This window comes from Elgaria multicarinata, chromosome 9 (genome assembly GCF_023053635.1).
Source record: "Elgaria multicarinata webbii isolate HBS135686 ecotype San Diego chromosome 9, rElgMul1.1.pri, whole genome shotgun sequence".
In the NCBI taxonomy this organism is placed as follows: Eukaryota; Metazoa; Chordata; class Lepidosauria; order Squamata; family Anguidae; genus Elgaria; species Elgaria multicarinata.
Genome location: NC_086179.1, coordinates 96,137,732 through 96,153,477, shown reverse-complemented (window position 1 = coordinate 96,153,477; position 15,746 = coordinate 96,137,732). Strand labels below are relative to the sequence as shown.

General features: G+C 44.8%; 1 protein-coding gene across 2 annotated transcripts in view; it reads left to right on the top strand.

Moving 5' to 3' along the window:
- The first annotated feature begins 4,255 nt into the window (after nt 1–4,255).
- DUSP16 (dual specificity phosphatase 16) overlaps nt 4,256–15,746 on the top strand; it is a 57,105-nt gene continuing 45,614 nt past the window's right edge. Inside the window, exon 1 of one of the 2 annotated variants that reach the window (XM_063134378.1) lies at nt 4,256–4,330. The gene's annotated coding sequence lies outside the window, so the exon portion shown is untranslated. Of the gene's footprint in view, nt 4,331–4,673; nt 4,827–15,746 lie in introns of those variants that run through there. The other variant, XM_063134377.1, reaches the window with a different exon arrangement.

Genomic DNA, 15,746 nt, shown 5'->3' with positions numbered 1-15,746 from the left:
GCTGCCCTTATGGCGCTGCTTCTCCTGCACACAGCAGGAGAGAGCAGCGATTCCGAGTTTAAAAATACACTGGATTTAAAGAAGTTTCTTTTTGTCGCGCAAGAAAGGCCAGAAGGGGCGGAAGGCGTGATGACGTCATGGGAGGGACCTGAGAAAACTCCGTTGAGTGCCCAGTAACGAGTGTGCAATACAACGCTCGTCGGATAGAGCTTTCATTATACGTAGATAACCTTTGTATCTATAAGCTGTATGTGCTTAGACTTTGTGACCCAGAATACAATCAATACATAGAAGAAGTGCTTGGGACAGAGACCATGCTTCCCCTCCCTGCAGTTATTTATTTTATCCATTTTATGTATTTACATTTATACACTATTCCACATATAAACAGATTCCAGAGCAGCGTACAATAAAAGAGAAAAAGAATAAAACAACATATCAAAAGTTGAAGGGGGGGGGGCACAGATTACCAATAAAAGATGTAGATGGTCAATCAAAGAAGGCTTCTTGAAATATAGATGTTTTCTGCAGGCACCAAAAACAACACAATATGGTGCCTGCCTGACTTCTACAGGCAGGGAGCTGGAAAACCAATTGAATCTGGTAAAAGGCACTCCAGGCTACCATGGCTACTTCAATCTCCAGAGACAATCTAGATTATGAACTTGATTTTGCAAAGGGAGTGCAACCTCATCCAGAACAGACTATGAGCCTATCTCCCAGACTTGGGAACTACTCACCCACAGGGCTTCCATCTTATTAGGATTCAGCTTCTGTTTATTGGCCCTCATCCAGGCCATTACTGAGTCTAGGCACTGATCCAGGGCTCGTACAGCCTCACCTGATTCCGATGACATCAGCTGTGTGTCATCAGCATACTGATTGCACTTGGCTCAAAATCCCCTAATGTCCACTCCCAATGACTTCATATAGATGTTGAACAACAACATCTGAACAACAACATCTGAAGACAAGATGGCACTCTGTGGAATCCCATCCAGAACCACTCTAACACAGTGGCTGAGTTTGGACGACACGCTAATCAACGGGGACGGGGAGTAATGGGAGCAAAATGGAAATCAACTATTGATTAGCGTGTTGTCCGAATTCAGCCAGTGCCTCCAATGCCCCAGCCCACTGAGTTGATCCAGGAGGATGCAATGGTCTATGGTATCAAAAGACTGAGCAGAATTAACAGGATTGAAGTCTCCCAGCCCCTCTCTCAATAAATGTCATCCATCAGGGTGAACAAGGATGAGTCATTCCCATAACCAGGTCAAAAGCCAGTGTGGTGTAGTGGATAAAGTGGGATGGGAGTCAGGAGATCCGGGTTCTAGTCCCCACTCGGCCATGGAAACCCACCGGGTGACTTTGGGCCAATCTCAGACTTTCAGCCCAACCTATCTCACAGGGTTGTTGTTGTGAGGATAAAATGGAGTGGAGGAGAATTGTGTATGCCGCCTTGGGTTCCTTGGAGGAAAAAAGGTGGGATATAAATGTAATAACAAATAAATAAATCCCAAATTAGAATGGGTCTAGATAATTAGCATCCTCAAAGAGCACCTGCAGTTGCAGTGCCATGACCCTCTCAAGTATCTTCCCTAAGAAAGGGCATTTACGACTGGGCCGTAGTAATCAAATACCATTGCGTCTAGAGTGGACTTGTTCCCACAATATGGGACAGATGGTGATTTCAGATACCACGACTGGAGCAGCACTAACACAGTGTCAAGTTTGCTGTGGAGACAAGCAGTTTTGTCTTCAAAGTGCAATGAAAAAAGATCACAGCAAGTCCTTGAAGGGACCAGGCCCTAATCTACACCAAGCAGGATATTGCACTATGAAAGTGGTATATAAAAGGCAGAGGCCACACTACTGCTTTATAGTGATATTGAAGTGCACTGACAACTGTTGGGGCCCATTGACGCATACCATATATCGCTTTCATACTGCAATATCCTGCTTGGTGTAGCTTAGACCCAGGACTCCATTCGCTGGGGAGAGCATAAACGACCATGGGACTACCTGAAAGAGCAACGCTGGACAGCGTATCAAGGATGCAATAGAAGTAGTTAATAAGCCTTCTCCAATGCCCACACTGCCATGCAGTGCTGCTTTTTAAATAATGTGCAGCTTTTAATATTGTATTAGTTTTAAATGCTTTTATTAGTTATATGTATTTTATGATGTTTGCATTTGTGTTGTACCCCACCTCGATCCAGATAATAAAAATAAAAAGAAATGGGCGGGGGGAGGAATGGGCAGCCAGAGGGAGGAGAGGAGAGGTGGTTCGCCCCAAGTCCCTGCCCCTCTCCTCGTTCCTCTCCCCCATTTCTTTTTATTTTTATTATCTGTATCTGCGCAGCTACAGAGATACAGATACTTTTTAAAAAAGGGGGGAGGAATGCCTCGTTCCTCTCCTCCCCTGTTTGTTTTTTACTTTTAAACACTGGGAAACTTCGCTGTTGCATTCCTTCTCATCCAGATGCCGGGAAGGAACTCAAGTGTGGGCGCAAGGCGCCTCGTGGCACCAAAGTGCCGCCTTAAAGACAGGTCATGGACGCCATGAAGTTCCGAGTTCCAGAAACAGCCTCAGCGTGGAAATTATAGTCACCAAGAATTACTGTCTTGAGTTTCTCCAAACCACCCACGAGACCACCTCTGCCAGCTCTTTCAGGCAGCATCCCCAAACCCTCTATAGACCAAAAACTGGTGCAATCCCTCAAGACCTACTGCAAAGTGGTGTTTCCTGGTGAGAGAGACGGAGGTTTTGCAAACCATGGTGACTCCCCCGCCCCTGGCCCTCCAGTCTGCATCGAGTACCCAAGTTGGGCAGAGCCAAGTCAGGTCAATCCTTTCCCAGCTCACCCACCAAAGTCTCAGTTATACGTGCCAGATCAGACTTCTCAGCCATGAACAAATCTTAAATGAGTGTGGTCTAGTTGTGGACTGACCTGGTGTTAAATAGACGCACTGCAAGACAGAGGTGCTCAGTGGATTGACTATACATCGATTCCAAATGTGTGTAACAGGCAGGGCCGGTGCCAGACTATTTTGCGCCCTGGGCAAGGTGAGCTACTTTCACCCCACCCCCAAAAAATGCCAAGTTTGATTTTTAAGAACATATGTTGCCTGGAAAAAATAAGAAGCACAAAACTTGAAACTGCTAAATTTATTTTAGAGTGCAAGAAATACGTCAAACAAATTGGAAAGAAACGTCTATGGGTCTAAAATGCATTATTTAATAGGAATATCACCTCCAAATCATCCCCCACAGCTCACACACATGCACACACGCACACTCAGCATCACTCACTCCAAACAAACACACGCATGAACACATGCATTCACTCAAAGACCCCCTGCACCCCATTCACTCTTACATTCTCTCTCTCTCTCTCTCTTCTGGGCGCATTCGGAAGTCTGAACATGGAGCCGCCCCACCATCTCGCCCGCCCAGGCCTGGCTAAATCCTCGGGCCAGGCTGGCTGACAGCCAACACGCGTGAGTGCTGTGCTGCGCCCAGCGCCCCTCTTAGCTTGGTGCTCTAGGCGGCCGCCTGAGTGGCCTCTATGGTAGCACCGGCCCTGGTAACAGGCTGTTCTCCTTAGCTTGTGGCTCCAAGCTTTATCACTTGGGTTGTATATGAAAGGACTATTAAATGGCAAGAATTGTGGTATGGCCATCGCGGTTACTGCTTGTGGGGCGGAGTTGAAGGAAATAATAAATGAAGGCTGAGCATCCAGATTTGTATGGGTAAAGGAAAACCAACTAGGGTGAAAAATGGGGGATGGACAACAAGAAACCAGAATCACGAGGGATGGGGGGAAAGCACGAGGAGAAACTAAAGAAAAGTGGAAGATGGTCTATCAACACACAGCATCAGATCGATGAGATCAGACAGTGGGAGACGAGTTGCAAGGACTCCCTCCTCCTTTGAGCCTCACAGCTGCCCAGGCTGCCTCGGAGACAAAGCATTATTCACAGAGGAGGCTAATACGAATTCCTCCCCCCAGCCCAGCTTGTTAGGACCAAATGCCTAAAACTTGTGAATGTCATGTGTGTATATCTGAGAGAGAAGGAGGGCCCCCCCGGAAAGACCAAATTGGAGGGGGTGAAGGAGGGGCAACGGGGCAGAGGAGCTCGCCGTGCTTGCCCTGCCCTTACCCCGCTTCTACACCCATCGCTGCTGGCTGCCTCCCCCCGCCCCGGCCCTCGCCTTCCCCCAGGCTGAGTTCATTCACTGGGATTGGTTTCAAGTGACGCCATCGCTTTATTTTTACACCGATGACCTCATCCCAAGCAGCGGCGGCGGCAGCAGCAGCAGCCTGTAAGTTTACTGACCAGCAAAAACTCTTTTCTCTTTCCTCCTCGCTTGTTTTTGTTCCCTCCATTCAATTATTAAGCAGTTTGCTCTCTTTCTCTAATTAGACCGCAGATATTTTTTTTAATCTATCGATAGCACATCCCCCCCCCCACCTTCCTTCCTTTCCTTCTCCCAGTTCAAGTCATCTTCAGTGGGGAAGAAAAAGGCTTGGGACGCTTCCTCCCTCCCTCTCTTTCTCCCCTCTCTTTCGCTTTTCTCCTCCTCCTGTTCTCAGCTCCCTTTCTACCCACTTTCTCTGAAACAGAGGGGGGGGGGGAGAATACAGCCACCCACCCACCCACCCCCCCACCCACCCCACACCCCGAGAATCCGAAGCACAGAACAGTTTCCCCAGCAGCGGCTTTGAAGAAGGGAAGACTGGAGAGTGTCTGGCAGAGTGCGAAGAGGCTGATGGCAACTCCTAGTCCTTTTAAAGCCAAGACAATTTAGAGGGGGAAAAGTAAGTGTTTGGAAACAGAAAAGGCAAAAAGGCAAAGGGGGCTGGCAAGAAGGGTTTGGGGGGAGAGTTTTGTTCTCTCCCCCCCCCCCGCACCCACCCACCGACCCATTCCTCCAATGCACAATCCTCCTCCAGGGTAGGACCTCGAAATCACATGGGAGTTGGTGTCTCTATGAAAGAAAATCTGAAGTCAATAAAAGATTCTCTAGCCCTCTGGTAAAACACAACAACGATCCTGGGATTCTTGGTTATTTCTTCACTTTCTCCGTTGTTGACTTGAGCTGAACGCGTCCTCTTCCTCCTTTTAAGGGTTGTGCTGTAAAATCGATTGTTTTATTTCCCCCCCCCGATGGCTAGTTGGGGTGGGGGGGAGTGAGAAAGTAGTTATATAAAAAGACCTGGGGGTAGGGGTGCTGACCAATTTTGTTGCTACTGTTAGTATTGTGTTTATAATCTCATTTTCATACCATCTCTGTGTATTTTATGTTCTCCAGTTGCTTTTGAGGTTTGATTTTTAAACGAGCATTTATTTATTGTTCATCTAGCCAAAAATGTTGTTTGTCTGCTGGCCCTCTGTTCTGTCTCACAAAGAACAGGAGAGCATTAGCTAGGTAAACCTGTGTAAGACATTTTTAAAAACAAAGTTTTAGATGCCATATCTGTTTAATGCCCTTTTGATATTCAAATTTCCAGCCACCTGTCTCTCTAGTTTTAAATGTTCTACTTCAAAGGTTATGGGGTGGGGAGGGGGAGACATGGACACGTAATTATTTGCAGTATTAAATCTTTTGCACAATAAAATGTGCCTGGAGAAGGAATATGTTCCAGAAATGCACAATCACCTATTTTACTGATCATCCTAGTGAAGTTTGGTTCCTGTATAATGCACAGCTTCCTTTTTTTCCCTGGTGGAACTCCTGTGCCTTGACAGATGAAGTGCTCTTATCACTGCATCTCCATACTGTTGGAAACTTCACTTGCTGAATGTCTGCCTGTCAAAAAGACAGGCAATCTTTCCTATAAACCTGCTTCTCTCCCTATAGAACATTCAGAATTCTGGCTACCCGTCTTTCGTCATAAATGTGTAGGGCTTTGAATAGTTTAAAAAGTGCTACACATATCTAGTTCTACTAAGGGACCATCCAGAAAAATTAGACCATTTTTTAGAAAATTCAGTGTACAAAATAAAGAGAAATGTTTTAGGAAAAATGTTTAAATTTGTTTTCTTTCCTTTTTTTTCTTAGTGGATTGGTTGATGGTTTAGAAATATTTTTAGGTCCCTCTACAAGACTATTTTTCATGGAGAGCAAACTACCTTGGCCTGTTGACATTTTGTTGAGATAGGTATATTCCATTGCTGCATAATCTGACCCACAAGCAAGGTTTTTTTTTACAGCTCTAATCAGATTTATTTAAAATGAAAGATCTTGAGTTGTTAAAAGACTCACTTCTAAACTTATTTGCTGATTTCAATATTTTAAGATTGTAGCCTTTTGCCATGATTTTTTCATAATACTAACAATTATACTAAAAGATAAGTAACTTGTGAACTAACAATTTGGACTAATCAAGAGTTAAGGGAAATGACCATATTCTTGTAAGTATATGAGTGTTTACTTTGAGAGCTGTGGAGTAGTTCAAAACTGTGTCAGTGATCTAACATCATGATAGAAATCACATTATTAAAAGTGAGAAATCATGTCTGGTACAGACGGGCTAATTGGTCCGAGCAATAAATTTGTTGACCAGATGTTCAGCTGATCTGTTAATGTGTCTAATACTGAAGTGTTAGAAACATGGAAGCTGACATGGTACATTGATATAATGTTGGGTTTGGATGTGATCTATCTTGGTTTAACTCTCCATTGGTGTATTCCAAATGTACACCAGTGTACTACGTACATGGTTGTCATGATTTAGAAGGGTAAAAAATATATTTCTGTGGCCATGGTAATTGGGCATACCCATATATGCATCAACATATAGTTCATGTGAAAGTTCTTCATGCAATCATAGGGCTTGCTCTGAAGTTATTGTGTCTGGACTATAGCTGACTGTGTGAACTAGTATTTAGTATGGATTCTCATCTGTGTGGCGATCATGAAACTGGAAGAGGGAAGGAATGTACAAAGAAAAGGAATGAAGAAAAGATAGGCTCACAGTTGATTGCTGGGCAACATTTTTCAAATCAGGAGATTCTTCTTCAAGAACAGCTGAACTGATACCATAGAACTGGAAGGGACCTTATAGGTCATCTGTTCCATCCCCTTGCTTAGCGCATTCCCAACAGATGGATGTTCAGCCTCTGTTTGAAGGTCTCCTGTGAGGAAAAGTTACCCCACCCCGCCATTCAATCTGGTTCCATTTCCAAACTGCTCTTGCCATTACATTTCTCCTAATGTTTAGCTAAAACCTACCTTCCCCTAACTTATGTTGCAATCCTATACCTAGTTTCCTGGGGAGTAAGCCCCACTGAGCCTCGTGTGGCACAGAGCGGTAAGTGGCAGTTACTGCAGATTAAACTCTCCCCACGGCCTGAGTTCGATCCCAGCGGAAGCTGGTTTCAGGCAGCTGGCTCAGGTCGACTCAGCCTTCCATCCTTCCGAGGTCAGTAAAATGAGTACCCAGCTAGCTGGTGGAAAGGTAATTGCGACTGGGGAAGGCAATGGCAAACCACCCCGCTACAAAGTTTGCCAAGAAAACGTCAGCGAAAGCAGGTGTCCCTCTAGGAGTCAGCGATGACTCAGGTGCTTGCAGGAGGGGTTCCTTTCCTTTCCTTTTCCAAGCCCCACTGAACATAGTGGGATTTAGTTCTGCATAGACATGTATAGGATATAGGATTATTATTTTTATTTATTATTATTTATTACATTTTTATACTGCCTATCAGCCAAAGCTCTCTGGACAGTGCACAACCAAAAACCATAAAATATAACAAGTTCAAATTTAAAACATTAAAAAGTTTAAAAGGCAATATAAAACCAGCTACATTAAAAAAAAACACAGGGAAAGCCTGTGTAAAAAAGTATGTCTTCAGAAGGCATTTAAAAGATATTGTGTTTCCCGCCTCCCGAACTGCACAAGGGAGGGTCCTCCAGAGGGTGGGTGCCATCACAGAGAAGGCCCGCCATGGAGATTCTTCATGGTGGTGTTCCGTTCGTCTCGGAATAGCCAGTAGGGCCTCCTCTGAGGATCGTAGTTGTCGTCTGGCTGTAAATAAGGGAAGGTGGTCTGCTAGGTATCCTGGTCCCAAGTCGTTTAGGGCTTTGTAGGATAACAGCATAACCTTGTACTGTTACGCCCATTAGATCTTCTGTATGACAGCCCTTTGGGCATTTGAACAGTACCATCAACTGTGCCCATCCCCATGTCTTTTACTCTCTAAGCTAAACATACCCAGTTTCTTCAACCTTTCCTCATAGGACTTGTTTTCCATATCCCAACCATCTTCTAGAGTCCATTCCTCTGAACCTGTTCTAATTTGTGTATATACATCTTAAAGTTCAATGCCCAGAACTAGACACAGTACTTCAGTTGCGGTTAGTCTAAAATTGAACTGTTATTTCTTGTGAATTGTGAACCCAGGACTCTATGTTGTTGAGGGAGAAACAACATAGAGTTAAAACCCATGTTTTGTTCTTAGGTTATAACTCTGGCTTGTTCCTCACTCAACAACCCAGTGTTCTGGATTCATATGATCTATATGTTGATGCTTATATGGGTATGCCCAATTACCATGTGACAGTTCTTCATGCAATTATAGGGCATACTCATCTCTGAAGTGATTGTGTGTGGACTATAGCTGACTGTGTGAATCAGTACTTAGTGCTGATTTTCAAAGTACCAAAGGGAACTTTGTCAAACGTTTTGCTGAAATCAAGATTAATTACTTTCACAACATTCTCACAATCCACTGAGCTGGTAAACTAACTTTAAAAAGAAAAGAAAAGAAAAGAAATAAGATTAGTATGGAAGGAGTTATTCTTGACAAATCAATACTGGGTTCTACCAATTACTGCATTGTTATCAAGTTTGGCTCCTGCAAGCGTCTTGATAACAATGCAGCAATCAAAAGAATCATAGAATAGCAGAGCTGGAAGGGACCTACAAGGCCATCAAGTCCAACCCCCTGCTCAATGCAGCTGAAACTGTCTTATACTTTAACATAATACACTGTGGGTTGAAGTTATTCCAGACGTTTTAATCTAAAATGGAATGGTATCATCCATAGTGGACTTGCTCCCTTCACCTTGCCCCACTCTTCTACTTTCAGCTAGATTTGTTAAACAGCTATTTGCCCGATTGCCTATGGCAAGTAAGAATTTGTTCCATGTGACCAGGTAGCAGAGAAATTTAAAATGCACTCTACAGAACTTTGTTCTGTCAGGTCATTACATGTACAACAAGGCCTATAGGCTTATGTGTGTAACTGCTGTGAACTTATTTGCAAGGTGTGTTTCATCCAAAGTGTAGCACTGTATCAGAAGAACTGGCTGCAGTTTCCCAGTGCTGATTCTTCATACTTGTGTCCCATAGATTCAGTCTGTTCTTCATTGTCATAGAATCATAGAATAGCAGAGTTGGAAGGGGCCTACAAGGCCATCGAGTCCAACCCCCTGCTCAATGCAGGAATCCACCCTAAAGCATCCCTGACAGATGCTTGTCCAGCTGCCTCTTGAAGGCCTCTAGTGTGGGAGAGACCATAACCTCCCTAGGTAATTGATTCCATTGTCATACTGCTCTAACAGTCAGGAAGTTTTTCCTGATGTCCAGCTGGAATCTGGCTTCCTTTAACTTGAGCCTGTTATTCCGTGTCCTGCACTCTGGCAGGATCGAGAAGAGATCCTGGCCCTCCTCTGTGTGACAACCGTACAAGTATTTGAAGAGTGCTCTCATGTCTCCCCTCAATCTTCTCTTCTCCAGGCTAAACATGCCCAGTTCTTTCAGTCTCTCTTCCTAGGGCTTTGTTTCCAGATGAGTGGTCAATCTGAAAAAAGGTGCTACATTATTTGATAGATGATGAATATGGTCACAAGGATCTTAGAGTTGGGGTAATAAGCTACAATACAACTGATGAAAGTGGACCACCCTGATTTTTCATTGTTCTCAATGGTGTGGAGAGCACCCATGAGTAGAGGAGGCTCTCCTCCTCTTCAGACAGTCACCCGCCACAAGGAGAGGGTGACGAACATTATGAGGGAGAGGGCTGGAGCGCTCCCTCCTCACGTGTGTTGATTTTAACCCCTTTTTGAATGACTGTATAGGGCTACCTGTTGCCTGGGCTTCTGCTAAGTGAGCTGAAGCGGTTGGCACAGTACACATAATATAATACAGATTCAGAAGAACTTTCCAGGAGTCTTTATTATGCAACCTGTGCCACATATAGTATACTGTTGCTTCATATAAATTGATCACTTCCCACCCTGGTGCTTGGAACAATTTAAGTTATCTTTGTTTAAACACAATTTAGAATGCAGAATAGGGGGTATTAATAACATTGCTCCGCATTTTCTGTAGCTATTTTCAAGTAGTAAAATTGCTTCATGTACACATGCCAGCAATCTTTTTAATAATGTCATACGCTTAGGCTAGTATTATTATCCTGGTATGACAAATGATGGGATAAAACTAAGAGAAGAGTGCTAAAGTCCTAAATCTATTTAGCGAGTTGATGGCTGAGGTGCAGTGTGCACTGGGGACCTGTCCTCACATTTTTAGCCACCACATTACACTGAGAAATTTGGGAATGCCTTTCCCTGTGGCCCTGACTGGATGATACTTTTGCCCTGAGATTGGAGTTGGATGGGGCCTGCGATTGTGAATGGTGCTGGGGTCATACATCCTCTTGTTTCCCTCACTGTGGGGAAAAGTCAACAAATGAACCATGAGATCCTCCATTTATCTGAATGAGTGATCTTCCTGCCCTGCTGGATAAAACTTGCTTGAAGGAGAAGAAAGATCTCACATTCAAATAAATGTGGAATCTCTTGTTTTATTTATTACCTTTTCCCTTTAGTGAGGAAACAAGAGAGGATTGTAGGGTACAGGGAATTCAATTAAACTGATACCAAATATAAAATGTCCAGCACATTTCTTTTCTTTTTAAAAAGTGTGTCGTTGATCTCTGGAACTCTCTGCTTCAAAATGTGATAAAAGCCAAAACAATTGTGTGTGTTTAAGGGTTTGGCAAATTAACACAAGGTAGATATTTCAGTGACTGTAATTCAAATATTAGGGCATGAATTGCCTTGTTTAAAGCTGCCTACACTTTGATTGTGAGGAGATAGGAATGAATGACAAGGGGATAGAATTTCCCATTAATGCCTTTGAGAATTAGCTATTGTTCCATACAGGATACTGCTGGTCTAGGAGTGCTGTGACTCTTGCATTAGTTGCTCTGGTGTCAATCCATAGTAATGTTATGGTTATAAATAAGTTTCAGTAACCTTGGCTTGTATATAAATAGTGTGCCCCCATGTAAGTGGAGATAGCTAGCCTACTTGTTTAGTAATAGAAACCCAGTCTGTTGAGCTAGCAAGCTGTGCCTCACTGAAATGTTGCACATTCATTTGCAATCCTAGAAAACCGGGCTAATTCATCTGAATAGCTGTTGAAAAGTGCTTGTATGTCATATACACAGACTTTTGGGGAAGTAAGTAAGTTCATAGTTCTTTAACAAGAAATGACAATGAAGACGTTGTCTTCGGCTTATGTTTTGAGAGGGCACGCTCGGTGAAATGGAATGTGTGAGAATTATTCCTAGCCTATTGGTTGGAATTCATTCTCAATATTCACAGTTTCAGGGCAGAACACATCAGTGACATTATTGTACCAAGCAATGGGAGATATGGTTTTTCCTCTTTCGCACCTCTAATTAATTTTGAATGAAATCACTGTAAGCTGAAGTAGCGTAGAATCAGCTGTGCAAGGGTCAGGTAATTAAATTACTTTTTCCGTCTTTCTTTTTAGTGAGAGGACTGATACAGGTTTGTACAGCCTATTCACTAAGTTTTTATTTGTCTCATGAAAGAGACTCTTTTGCCAGAATTGTTCCTAGCCTATTTTGAGCTGGGGGCAGCTAACACAAGAGGGCCACTTTATGTATTTAAATTTGTTATGAGTACATGTAGAATGTTGCCAGCCTGTGTTGGCAGTGCATATGTATCATTCAAATATATGAATTGGAAAGCTGTGATTGGCTGCAATTCCCTGTTGCGGTATACTCACACTTGCTTGCTGGCTTTTGTGTAATGTGTGAAATAGCCTGGAGCCTCCCTCCTACTACAGGGCCCCTTTTTCACACTTGATGGCCACATCTTAGCACATTAGAGTTGTTTCACACTGTGAACTCATTTAGAGAATGATAGCTTAGCTTAATAGGCCCCTTCCGCCCCTCCTTCTCAGCATTCTGAAACCCCAGAAATCTTCCTTTAACCACAGTTCCCCATTACATCTGAACCAGAAAACTACAAATCTCAGAACAAGTTCAAACAGTGGTTTCAGATGCTGGCTTGTTTTGAGTGTGTGTACAAAAAGCCCATGCATGTCGTAGGTTAGATCTGAACTTCTGAACTGGCCTATGTGTGGCACGCATGTTTGCCAGTGTTTGTTTTGGTAAATACATAAATCTCTCTCTATATCTTTATGTACTGTGCTTCAGCAATGCTTCTAGGACTCAAATGATGATGGATGCATGTCTCCCCTTCACACTGTTTGTGTTCACCATGGCAAACACCACTGAGTGTGAAGTGTTTCTAAATCCTGCACGTATTTGCTCATTGTTTTGCTCATTCTTTTGCCCTGGACTAGTTTCCTAAATGTATACATTGTGGATCTTAGGCTCTTATTCCCACAGAGGGTTTCCTTGCCCATTACCCATCTTTTCTTGCTCACCTTTGTACCAACTTCATCACAGACACCCACCTCTTTCTCTTCTCTCCCCTTTCCTTCAGCCAGTAGCCCTGGGGCGGATCTACACAGCGGCATGAAGGCGTCGTGAAGGCGCTTGCGTGCGCCTGCAGGGCGCCCCGAAACTCCTTGTGTAGATCCTGCCCAGAAGAGACGGAGGAGGAGGCAGCGGCGGCGGCCCTGCATCGCCCCTCGCGGGGACGGGGCGAAAAGTTTCCAGGCTCGGCGCGTCCTTGCCACCGCCGCCCACCTCCCCGCCGGCCTCCTGCTGCCGGCGAAAGAGCCACCCGGGTCGGAGAGCTCGGCGGAAGAACCGCCGCCCCGCCTTCTTCCGCCGAGCTCTCCGACCCGGGTGGCTCTTTCGCCGGCAGCAGGAGGCCGGCGGGGAGGTGGGCGGCGGCGGCAAGGACGCGCCGAGTCCGGAAACTTTTCACCCCGTCCCCGCGAGGGGCGATGCGGGGCCGCCGCCGCTGCCTCCTCCTCCGTCTCTTCTGGGCAGGATCTACACAAGGAGTTTCGGGGCGCCTGCAGGCGCACGCAAGCGCCTTCACGACGCCTTCATGCCGCTGTGTAGATCCTCTCCTGATGCTCAGACTCTGGGCCCTTTTAAACCTTATCATGTCTTTCTGAAGGGTATTGACGTCCATTACAAATTCTGAATTCATAATCTTATGTCATGCTATCTGGTGTGCTTTGTGTCTTCGTTTCTTGACTTTCTGTGGGCACATTTAGGCAGCCAAACCGTATGTAAAATATTTTTTAAAACCGTATGTAAATTTTTTAAAACCGTATGTAAATTTTTTAAAACCGTATGTAAAAACCGTATGTAAAATATTTCTCAGCCCCTACAAAAGTCAGACTGAGGTAGCTGCCTCAAGTCCCTTCTCTGTAACTCACACATAACAACTTGGGAGCTAGTTCTGTGTGATATAATCTCACATCACTAATATGTGTACATGAATATCACAGAAACACAAATTTGCCTTATATACACCCGACCCCCACTTCCCAGATGGGTGATGTCCTTGCATTCTCCCCCCCACTTCACCTCACATGTGGGATGGAAAACAACTCATTGGAACACAGCCAAGAACCTGTGCCAGGTAGAAAAGGATGGGAAATCACTGATTTGCATCCTCACACTCAGCAAGGGAGCCCGTCATACTACTACCCGTTTGTTTAACAAGGCAGGCACTCCCACAGGCTACGAAACCAAGGGCCTAACAGGCTGAAGCGCTTCCTGCCTGGGCCCGCCTCACTGCCCCTTCCAGGTCCGCATTCGACCATTTGTGTTGCAGCTCGACGGAAACCCTCATCCCCAGGTTTAATTTACTGGCTTCCCCTAGGTTGGACTTGCCTGCCTGCATTGCAAGGAACACAGGGTAGAGGGCAGTGTTAGATGAGGCAGATGTGTGCAGGATGGCGCTGCTTCGGTGTGGTTGTGGTGCTGCCTGCTACTACCTCTTTGCCTTACGTTTCTGCCTTGCCTGTGCGGTGGGAAACTGAAAGTCGAGATAGACGGGGCAGCTGCAGTTGTTGCTCTCAGAATGATGTCATGCCTGCAATCAGCGGCTGAGGGCAGTGACACCCTTTTGCCCCTATGAGTGGACGCCCATGTTTCTGGCAAAGGTGCTGATAATAGCCGTACCTCCTTTCCCCAGATGACATGTCAAGTCAAAAGAGGGGCAGTGTGGAAGGAGGAAGGTGCGCTTGACTGTTCCCCCCCCCACTACTTTTCAGTTCCTTTCCTCCCCTGTGGGGTTCCAGGTACTTGTTTGCAATGGTAATAACTTACCTTTTAATCTGTCGACAGAGGAGTTTGGTTTGATGCTCATATCTATTCTGAAAGGAGCCATTGATGGATGTGTGAAAAGTAAAATTTAAAAAAGCAAAAGTAAAATGAGGGAAGTTCCCGCCATGCAGCCATTCCTGCTATTAGTTTGCTTTGCTGGTGATAGTTTATTGGCAGCTGCTGTTAGAAATCCCTAGTGGAGATCTTTTTGGCCCTCTATATATTACTTTTCCCTCAATGACTGTAGCAGGTCCACATTTGGGCGAGGGGGGGAGGGCAGAGAGAAATGAGGCTGGAGGCATGTGCAAGAGAACAGCGTTTGTGTTTTCCTTGTGCTCCATTTGTGGTTTGCTCTTGAGCCAAGAGTGACCTACTCAGAGTTGGCTCTGAAGAGACTGGCAGACTTCCATTTTGTGTCTCTGTGAAATGCTCTTGTAGATTTTTAATAACTGAGCTGAGGTTTAAGAAGAAAGTGGGGGGGGGGGGAGTGGAATAAAAATTGTAATTAGTTACCACCACCTTTGTTCTACTCTATAACAAGTTGTAGAGAGTGATTTTCCTCTAAGACACATTACCTCTGTCTTTGTTTTTCTCCCACACTCCTCTTGTGTGTTTTCCCTTGATTACAAACCAGCTATGTTCACAGTCCACACAGTCCATTTGTAGGATATGGCACGAGTCACTGGATGCCAAAACTGTCTGGCCACAAATTTTGTCTAATGGATTTTTTCAAATCAGCCAGCCAGTAAGACATCCTTGGAAGTGTCAGTTTCTAGTATCATTAAGCATTAAGCGTGGCTGAGATAAAGAAGCTCAAAAAACAAAAACAAAACAAAAAAGGAAAGAAAGAAAAAGAAAAAAGGAGTAGTGAGAAATCTAGAATTTGCTGTTTGTTTTCTGTTTGTCATCTTTGAATCACATGCTGCACAAAGGTGCCTAAGAGCTTTTTCTTTTCTTTTTAACATTTTAGCTTCAGGGAGCAATCCAATGGCTCCTAGACATTTATCTGAGCGGCCACTGGATAGCGGGGATCCCTCCTGTCCGAGGTCGGAGACAGAGCTCTGACTTCAGAAGGGGGAATTGGAGATCCAACCCCAAACCCCTCGCAGCCAGTACAGAAAGGACGGTGCCAACTGGCCTCTGAGATCGGAAAATTGATGTTGGGAGCGTTCCAGTAGGCGGGGAAGGGGAGGAGACTGGAGAGGCCAAGGCATGAGCTA